This window comes from Loxodonta africana, chromosome 25 (genome assembly GCF_030014295.1).
Source record: "Loxodonta africana isolate mLoxAfr1 chromosome 25, mLoxAfr1.hap2, whole genome shotgun sequence".
Classification (NCBI taxonomy): Eukaryota; Metazoa; Chordata; class Mammalia; order Proboscidea; family Elephantidae; genus Loxodonta; species Loxodonta africana.
Window position 1 is genome coordinate 18,643,717 of NC_087366.1, and position 9,904 is coordinate 18,653,620.

The window sequence follows — 9,904 nt, forward strand, 5'->3', positions numbered from 1 at the left end:
CACTATGAGTCGGAATTGACTCGACAGCAACAAGAATCAAAATTTATAAATTTTAGTTGTGTCATAAGAAATTGATAGCAATTAGAAATTGGTAAAAATAATTATTATGATTATTACAAATGAAAAATATGAACTTAAATAAATTTATTCTTCTAATTTGTGTTTTTAAAGTCTGTATCTTTTAAAAATATTCACTAGTGATATGCTTATGATATAATATGTTTAACATATAATATTGATAAATGATTTCTTCTGTTCCTTAAAAAATAGTCATTGACTGAATGTCATAATATTTTCCACAATCATAACAAAGGACCCAGCTGATGGCATCATATCCTAAATGACTATTAAGTTCCAAAAATAAAGGAGCATTTGTTGAGTAGTGTCTGGCGTCTTAAAAGCTTGCGAGCAGCCATCTAAGATACAACTATTGGTCTCTTCCCATCTGGAGCAAAGAAGAATGAAGGAAACCAAAGACTCAAGGAAGAAATAAGTCCAAAAAACTAATACTCTGCATGAACCACAGCCTCCTCTAGTCTGAGACCAGAAGAACTAAATGGTGCCCAGCTACCACTACCAACTGTTCTGACCAGTGACACAACAGAACATCCCAGTTAGAAAGGGAGAAAAATGTAGAACAAAACTCAAATTCATTAAAAAAAAAAAAAAGACAGACTGGAGGAACCCCAGAAACTATTACCCTAAGACACCCTTTTAATCTGGAACTGAAGCCACTCCCGCAGGTCGCCTTTCAGACAAATAATAAATAGATGGGCCTACAAAATAAATGATAACACCCCTGAGGAATGTGTTCCTTAGAACAGTCAACTAAATGAGACCAAACAGCAACATCTGCCCACAAGCAAAGATGAGAAGGCAGGAAGAGGCAGGGAAACTGGCAGGATGGAAACAAGAGGAAGGCAGGGTAGAAATGGGGGAATGCTGACACATTGCAGGGCTAACAACCAATGTCACGGGACAATATGTGTACGAATTGTTGGATGGGAAGCTAATTTGAATGTCAGCTTTCACCTAAAGCACAATAAAATATTTTTAAAAATCTGTAATCTTAATTAAAAAAAAAAAAAGTGAATGAGCATCTTTTCAAGGGCCGATCTGGAAAACCTAAGTATTAAGGGACAATCTAAGAATGCAAAAATGTACCCATTATTACTGTCTGTTCTTGCCATTTGATGAAAATTAAGTATAACTGCTATAAATAACCTTTTTGAAACATGACTTTAAAAATGAGTGCTAGGGCACAATTTTGCTTAAGTCTGTATTTATTTTATTAATCCTCATATTTGACTTTGATAAACCAATCTGTAGGTTATTGAATTTGACTTTCCTTCCTATGATAATAAACAATATCTGAGACATCCCTCTTTTTTCTCCTCCCTGTCCTCTTTAAATATTTTTAGAAGGAAAAAAAATGTTTAATATGCAGGACCTTATTGGAATGGTTCAGTGTTTCCAGTCTTTATCTGTTAGGATCATTCTTTTCTTCTGCCCTTGTAGATTCCAACATACTTATCAATAATGCAGTATTCTGCTTTTATTTCCCCCTTTACACACATAAACTCTTGCTTCTACCTGAAGAAAGTTTTTTAGTTTTAACGCAACTCAGATTTCTTCCAATCTTGAAAATGTCTGGCATTTGCCCAGTTCCAGACTCTTCCCAGGATTATTTGTCTTCCTGCCATTTCTTTCCTCCCCCCTCCTCTCATCCTCATTCTTCTTCCTAATGAGCTGAGGTCCTGTCCAGATAAGACAGTTTTATCTTTATTTCCTACTATCTTTAACTCTTCTACCTAGAAGGCTATCGAGAACTGGTCTTTGAATTTTAGTTATACTTGAAGGTTTAGAAGAGCATAAAAAAAAAAAAAAAGACCACTGAAATTCTGGTCAGAAGGCGTGGGTTCAAATCCTGAAGCTACAATTAATTCTCTAGTTTGGGCAAGTCATTTCATCTTTTTCAGTCTTAGTTTCCTCACTCTAATATGAGTATTATAAGACGGCTAAGATCTCTTACAGACATAATATAAAACACTCAGCCCTTCACTGTAGAAAACATAAAATTTTGGTTAAGATAATTCAAAAAACGGTTGCAGCAGTACATCAACAAGGAACTACCAGAAATTCAAGCCAGATTCAGAAGAGGACTTGGAATGAGGGTTAGCATTGCTGATGTCAGATGGATTCTGGCTGAAAGCAGATAATAGATGAAAGACGTTTACCTGTGTTTTATTGACTATGTAAAGGTATTTGCATAACAAATTATGCATAACATTCCAAAGAATGGGAAGTCCAGAACACTTACTTGTGCTCATGTGGAACCTGTACATAGGCCGAGAGGCAGTTGTTTGACCCGAACAAGGGGATACTGCGAGGTTTAAAATCAGGGAAGGTGTGTATCAGGGTTGTATCCTTTCACCATACTTAGTCAATCTGTATGCTGAACGAATAATTCAAGAAGATGGACTATGTGAAGAATGCTGCATCAGGATTTGTAGAAGACTCACCCATAACCTATGATATGCAGATGACACAACCTTTCTTGCTGAAAATGAAGAGGATTTGAAGCACTTACTGATGACGATCAGAGACTACAGCCTTCAATATGAATTATACATCAGCATAAAGAAACAAAAATCCTTACAACTGGACCAACAAGCAACATCATGACAAACAAAGAAAATATTGAAATTATCAAGAATTTCATTTTACTTGGATCCAAAATCAATGCCCATGGAAGCAGCAGTCAAGAAATCAAAGGACATATTGCACTGGACAAATCTGCTACAAAAAACCTCTTTAAAGTGTTGACAGGCAAAGATGTCACTTTGAGGACTAAAGTGTGCCATGATATTTTCAACTGCCTCATATGCATGCGAAAGCTAGACAATGAATAAAGGAAAACCGAATAAGAATTGATGCATTTGAATTACGGTATTGGCGAAGATTATTGAACACACCATGGACTGCCAGAAGAACGAACAAATATGCTTTGAATAAGTACAGCCAGAATGCTCCTTAGGAGTGAGAATGGTGAGAGTTCGTTTTGTGACATATTATCAGGAGGGACCAGTCCCTGGAGAAAGACATCATGCTTGATAATGTAGAGGGTCAGTGAAAACGAGGAAAAACTTCAGTGAGACGGATTGACACAGTGGCTGCAACAATGGGCTCAAACATAACAACAATTGTGAGAATGGCACAGAACCAGGCAGTGTTTTGCTCTGTTGTACATAGGGCTGCTATGAGTAGATGGCACCTAACAACAGCAACAATAATGTAGAAACCAAAACTAATATGCATTCAATTATTTTTCCAGTAGAGCCACGGGATTTACATTACTAAACAGTGAAAGGTTGTGATTTCTGCGGGGCACTTACATTTCGTACTTATTTCTGTATAATGCATTGACTGTTCGAAAGTCAAACAAACAGTACATTATTACAAGAGCCCCTTGGCATTCATGATACAACATCTGCATTTTTGCTATTCAGAAACCCTCTGATATGTAGTCAATTGCAGGTCAGCTGAGGTTTTGTTAAGCTGGTGTTTGAATATGCTTACCAATCCTTAGCATCCAAATCCCAATCCAGTGATAGAGTTCTTTAATCATGACTGCTATCATGGTATCTACAGATTTGAAGATCCAAGAAGGAGTCAAGATACAGCCTTCGCAGCTGTAAGGAGTGCATCATAGTGGTCTCACCTAGCCTATTCCCACAGGGAATGCAGAGAGACTGTCAGAATCAAGGATCCTGTGCAGAGACAGAGGCTGGGGCACAGACAGGCAGGATTTCAGACAGGAAGCCACGGCATAAAAAGAGATTCCTAGTGCTGGGTAGTTTTTATCCTGGGCAAGGGGACACCTCAGATCATTTCATAGCAATACTAAATGTTGCTTGAGTTTGAACTGACAGTGTGTATCAACATACCAGGAGGTAAGGGAGCAAGAGACCCTCATAAATCTCTTCCCTTAGGAATTTCCACAGTATTTGTATAAGGCAACTGTATAAGGCAACTCACTTATAGTCTGTGCATTGCTTTCTGTTGCTTCCTGACCTTATTCTGGTCTCTCCTGCTAGACTGCAGCTCTTTGAGAGCAGGACCAGACATAAATTTGCTATGCTTCTTCCATTTTTTTTAAAAACACTTGGTCACTCATTAAAAAAAAAAAAAAACTTTGTTTTCTTCCCATTAAAAAAATCCACCGGAATAAGAGATTGAGAATTTATCATTATGATGTATTTTGGAACCAATGTCAATAATTGGGCAGCCACTTTCAAAGGCGTTTTAATTCTGTAACGTCCAGCTGAATGCTGAGCAAGGTTGCACAATAGCATCGGTGCAGTCGGAAGTGATTTTCTCTGAGAGCAACTCTCTCCTTTTAAATGTAGACCATCAAGGAAGTACAAGGCATGCCTACTTTATTCGAGTTGGTGTTTTTTAAAGGTTGGTCCATTTGGACTTCAGACTTTATGTACTTTTTCCCCTCAATGAGAGTATTTGGCCAAAAGTTTTTAACAATAATAATAATTCAAGAAAGGAAAAACCCAGGCTGAGTTTGTGCAACCCTAGGGAATCTCCCTGGAGAAATGCTGCTCTTTGCTCAGCAATTCCTACTCGGCACAGAGGGCCAACACAAGAAAAACAGCTAGACTCCCTTCCTGGTCTCCACTCAGAGCGGGCAGTCTGGTAACAAATCTCCAAAGACAGATGTGGGGGAGGGAGAGAACAACTAAACAGAAGAGAGTCTGAGATCACAAAGAATCCTTCAGAGTTCTAAGAGAGGTAGAGGGGACTCTAGGAGATTGGATTTTTTATTGCCTGCAATTTTATTATGATAAAAAGCTCAGCAGTTATGCCACTTGGAAGCTTTAAATGAGAGAAAACTCTAAATCACATGACGTTCCAGGGGCAAATATTTCACAATTCTGTGAACTCTAGCTTTAGCTGGCTAAATGAGGGCAAAATGCAAAACCTACTTGGAGAGTGTCGTCCAGTTCAACAGTCACGAGCTAATTTTTATCTTCAAGTTCAAGGAAGATTAGCTGATTCAGGTCAGAGCTATCCTTCAGGTCGCCACAATGACGACAGCAACATCAATGACATGACCCAGTGCCATAGTGCATTCAGCATTCACGGTGCCCTGTCCTGGGCTAGCTCTTCAAAAGCATCAGTTTATCCTCAGAACAACCTCATGAAAAGCTCAGACCAAGAGAGGCTAAGGAGCAAGCCAAGAGTTTCTCTCGAGCTGTCCTGACCTCAGAGCCTGTGCCCTTACCACTACGCTATACTTAATACATAGTATTGACTTTAATAGTCAATGTTCCACCTACAAAATAGCATCACATAAATGTTGAAAAATCCAAATTCCTAGGAATCGAGCTCTCAAAAGGATTCATAGTGGGGTTTCTCAATGGAAAGAATGCAAACTCTAAAATTTTAAGTTGAGGGAAGGAAACCCATTGAGTTTACTAGTTATTGCACAAAATCATTTTAACTAATATCCAAATACATTGGTCCTTGTACATTTCTGGTTAAAGAGCAGCCTGTGCCCAATCTTTTACTTTACCATAAGCAAGTCTAAACCATTTAATTACAGTCACTTTACCAGGCTACAGGAAAATGGCAGGTCCCAATGGAGGAAATCTCTTTCAAGAAAATACTCTGGGACAGGCATATGCAGTCAGCTGGCTCTAGACCAATCTTTCTCCTCTCTTTTAGTCTCTAAGCAGCAAGGACACCGTGATTTTCACATAGACCATATACCGTTAAACATCATTTCTCTTTCATGAGATCAGACAATACCTTTCCCCAGAGAATTCTTTGACTAGTGTAATACAGCAATGATTAAGTCTAGTTGATATTGCTGAACACCCAGGCACCAATTTACTAGACTAACTAGGTTCAAGAAGCTTTATATCCAAAGCAGCGTATGTTCAAGGCAGCATCTTTATTTCCATCTATGTTGTTCCTTCCCTGAACTGCATCTCTGGGATCTCCTCCTGGAACAGGACTAAAGACCCATAAGTCGTACTAAGGCCAAAGCAAAGAGTCCAAAGTTCATCAGGTTGTGGGGGGTAGGTGTCAGTGTGCCTTGGATTAGGGTGAATCCGAGTGTTTTGATCTGCACCTGGGATATAACATGGCAAATTTGTTCCACGTGGGATCAAAAACTCAATAACTCAGGTGAACACAGGAACACTAAAAGACGATGAAACCAAGAAGGAGAAACCAACAGAGACACGGCTTCCCTACTCTTACTCCTGAACAGAGACTGCAGGCCTGTGTGACCTGTATGCCCAGAGCTAACACAACAAAGTAATCAAGCCATAACTTACAAAATTCTAAGAAAGCCTTCCGAAGGACCGAGCTTGTCAAAGCATAGTGACCTTTTCCAATTAAGTCTAGTGAAGACTATTAATGTTGGTCATGTTTCATGTATATTGGAGAAGAAGCAATCCTTATTTTCAATGACAGCCCCATATGCCTTTTGTGAACCCTACAAAAAAAACCTTTTTTTTTCTTCCATGTTATTTTCTCTCATGCTACGTTTTGTAAGAATCTACCATAGAGAATGTGTCTTGCATTCGTGTATGTATTGGATGAGAAAATAAAAGGATGAGAGGTACCATTAAATTTAACCTCCTTTTAATCCACTAAGGATGGAACCCTCACATTATTTTGGAGTGAATCAAAAAATTTTAAGCCTAAATGAGGCCATTGAAAACCAAATTCTCTTTGATTTATGTTTGAAAACTGCTTTGCATAGCCAGAGTCAGGAGTGCTTTCAATTCCGCCTGTGGGGAGGACCTTGCCAGGGTATACTAAATAGTTACTGAATTAGAATGTACATTTTCTTTAAGATTGCAAATATTCCTAGCAGAGCCAAGCCTGGATTTCTCATCAGGCCTGCAGAATACTGCCAGCCATCCCTCGCGGTATTTTCAAAGCCTGCATTAAATGACTTGTATACATCTGCAGGGTTTCTGAGTTTGATCCTAGACTATATTTTCATTAAGGTTAAGGGTTGGAATTTGGACAGGCATGGCTGTAGTCTAATCGGCCCATTTTATCTGCCTTTTTTCCACACGCATCCAGTATTTGATAGGCAAATTTTTGAAGTGCCTCAACTTTGAGACCAGCAAATTGGGGTGCGGAGGGGTAGAATACGGGGCCCGAACACTCAGCTGGGTGTTGGTTTCAGTTTCGGAGTCTGTATGAAATCTACTCCAGTATCTGTCTGAGGCAAAAGAGGGTCATTTCATTCTGTGCCACCATTTCATTCTAACTGGGTTGTAGCTTTTTTTCTCTTTCATTTCCTTTCCTTAAACTTGTACAGGACTTTCCCACTTTTCTCTATTTTTCACTGCCACAGATTGACCTTGCTATTTTCAACAAACCAAAGTGGAAACTTAGTAAGACTGGATCTTGGATTCAGACTCTTAGAACAATAGGAATTGTCCAAATATAAAATTTGCATCCCTGACCTCCTTGCTGGGGTCGTTGGGCCAATCAAACTTACTGCAACAAAATGGCAAACTTTCAGGGAAACCACATGGTTTAAACTCAGCCAACGCTATGCTACGCCCAGGAGAGGAGAGGAAGTCCTTAACATTCACTGAGCTATAGCCTAAGCATTGCGCCAAGCGTGTACCCCTCGGGAGAAACAAGAGTTAATAAGCATGTGTCCTCCTCTAATCTGCCTACATGCTAGGAGTTCATTCAAATCACTGGCACGTCCACAATCATATAAGGATGAAGGGTCACAGGTACACTTCCAAACGACAGGGTGTCAGAAGGGACATCTGCTCAGCGCATCACTTTCAGAGCTCCGTGAGTGAAGTATTAATTCTCCATTTAGGCGAAACTAAAGCTCAAAGAAATTAAGGGAATTAACCAAGGTCACACAAACTCATAGGTGGCGGACTCTAGATTTGAAAACAGATCTGGCTGACTTAGAATAAAGCTTCCCTTTCCATTTTGCCATAGCCTTTCAAAAATTTTCACAGAATTCAGGCCATGTTAATTTTTGGTTCGGTAACTTTCATAAAGAGAAACACTAACTCTTTGCACTAAGGTAGCAGGAGACCGGCCCAGAGGCTTATCTGAAATGTATGCTTCCTTATCTGTGGCCTCCTGGCCAAAGCTGAGAGTCAGCCCTTCCTGTTTCACTTTACCCGCTCCTCCGCATTGTCTGGTGCCCATCACGCTTTCTCCACCCTGTCCTTCCAAAGCTGACTAAACAATTATCTCACGTTCAAAAAGATGTGGCAGGAAACAGAAGCAAAAAATGTGACATTGTCAGTTTTTTTCACTTCTTGTTCACATACGCAAAATTTTGCAACACAACTACAGTTATATGTAAGTCTAATTATTTTTTAAGACTTTTCTTAAAAACCACATATGGAACGTATCACAGTACTAACTGACTTCTTCACTTGTGCTTCTGCTCAGGAGAGAGAAGGATTTATGATTTACAGCTCAAGTGAGTTCAGTTTTTGGGCTCATTGCTCCCATCTGACTGTGGTTTACATTGATTCTGGATAACAGACAGATTTTAATTGTTAACTTCACTGTGGACTGAAAAAATGATTTACAGGACAGTGAAGCTTAAGCAGGCTCAGAATCACAACTTCTATGCACTCGATCCATTTCAGTACTTTAGTCTGGACAAAAAGAAAGTGTAGGGTTTTACAGTTTATTCTTTTGGGTGCCCTGAAGAGGAATTCCAGGCTAGCTGCTTTGTAAGTGTAAAATTATGAACAGGATGAAGTTGAGTGGAATTAGGTCCAAATAATTTTGAGGTCTTACCTGAGAAATAAGCAGAATTGATTAAGTCAGCCTAGAAATCTGTCAACAGGCTGCCTGGGTGAAGGTTGATTAAATCTCTCCCTCCCTCCCTTCCTTCCTTTCCACAGACCTCCAGAGTTGTTTCGATTCTATTCCAGTTCCTACTGGACCAAGTAGTCCAAAATATATTCTGTATCTCCAAATTAAAATCTGGCAACACTAGCATTCCATGTGCAATGGGCTGTCATAGTTGGTCTCTCAGAACCAAAAAGGAAATTAAAATAGAAAGCCAGGATCTTGAGTACGCTTGAGTAGCACATGAGCAGTGGCACCAATATTAAATATAAGAACCCCAATTCTTCAGTCTGAGTCACTGGACCAACCTATCACACTCTCCTTTTCTCCTCCATTATCTTAGGGAGAAGAGGTAGTGGGCTAAACTGCTTTGTAATCCTCTCTGGCTGGGCTGGACCATGTAAGTGCCTTCCTTTCGGTCCAGTTGTGACTTCTAGCACAGAACCCCTGTCAGGTGGTTTTAGCCATTTTTTGAGGAGGAAGGTGCTTTGTATTACAGTCAAAGTTTGTGCCAAAATAGTTAAATCTTGCTTCATTTGAATTATAATGACCTTCTAGGACAATGCACCACAAATGTTAACAAAGTTTTACAAATGTTGCTCATGATGAGTTATGACTTTGGACTCTTGTTCCAGGAAAAGAAAAGAAAAAAAAGGAAAAGGAAAAGAACAGTTTTGAGGAGAAGAAAAGGGTAGTGAGATGTCCTCACGGTGCAGATGATCCAATGCCTCCCTATCCAACAATGCTGCAGGCAGGCCTGACAATTGCTCTTATACGTCAGTGAGCTAACGTGGATGCACACCTCCCCTCAAACAGGTCCCTAACACAATGCACTGCTTCAGAAAAAAAAATAAAACTTTGATCTGTATGTGTACGTCATCTCATCCATTTTTCTCTATTTTTGTGTATGCCTGATATTGTATATAGATATTATAATGATAGTCCATGAATATAATTTATAAGTAAGTAAACATATATTGGAGTATGCTCCAAAACCTTCAGGCATCTGTCAGGTTGTTGT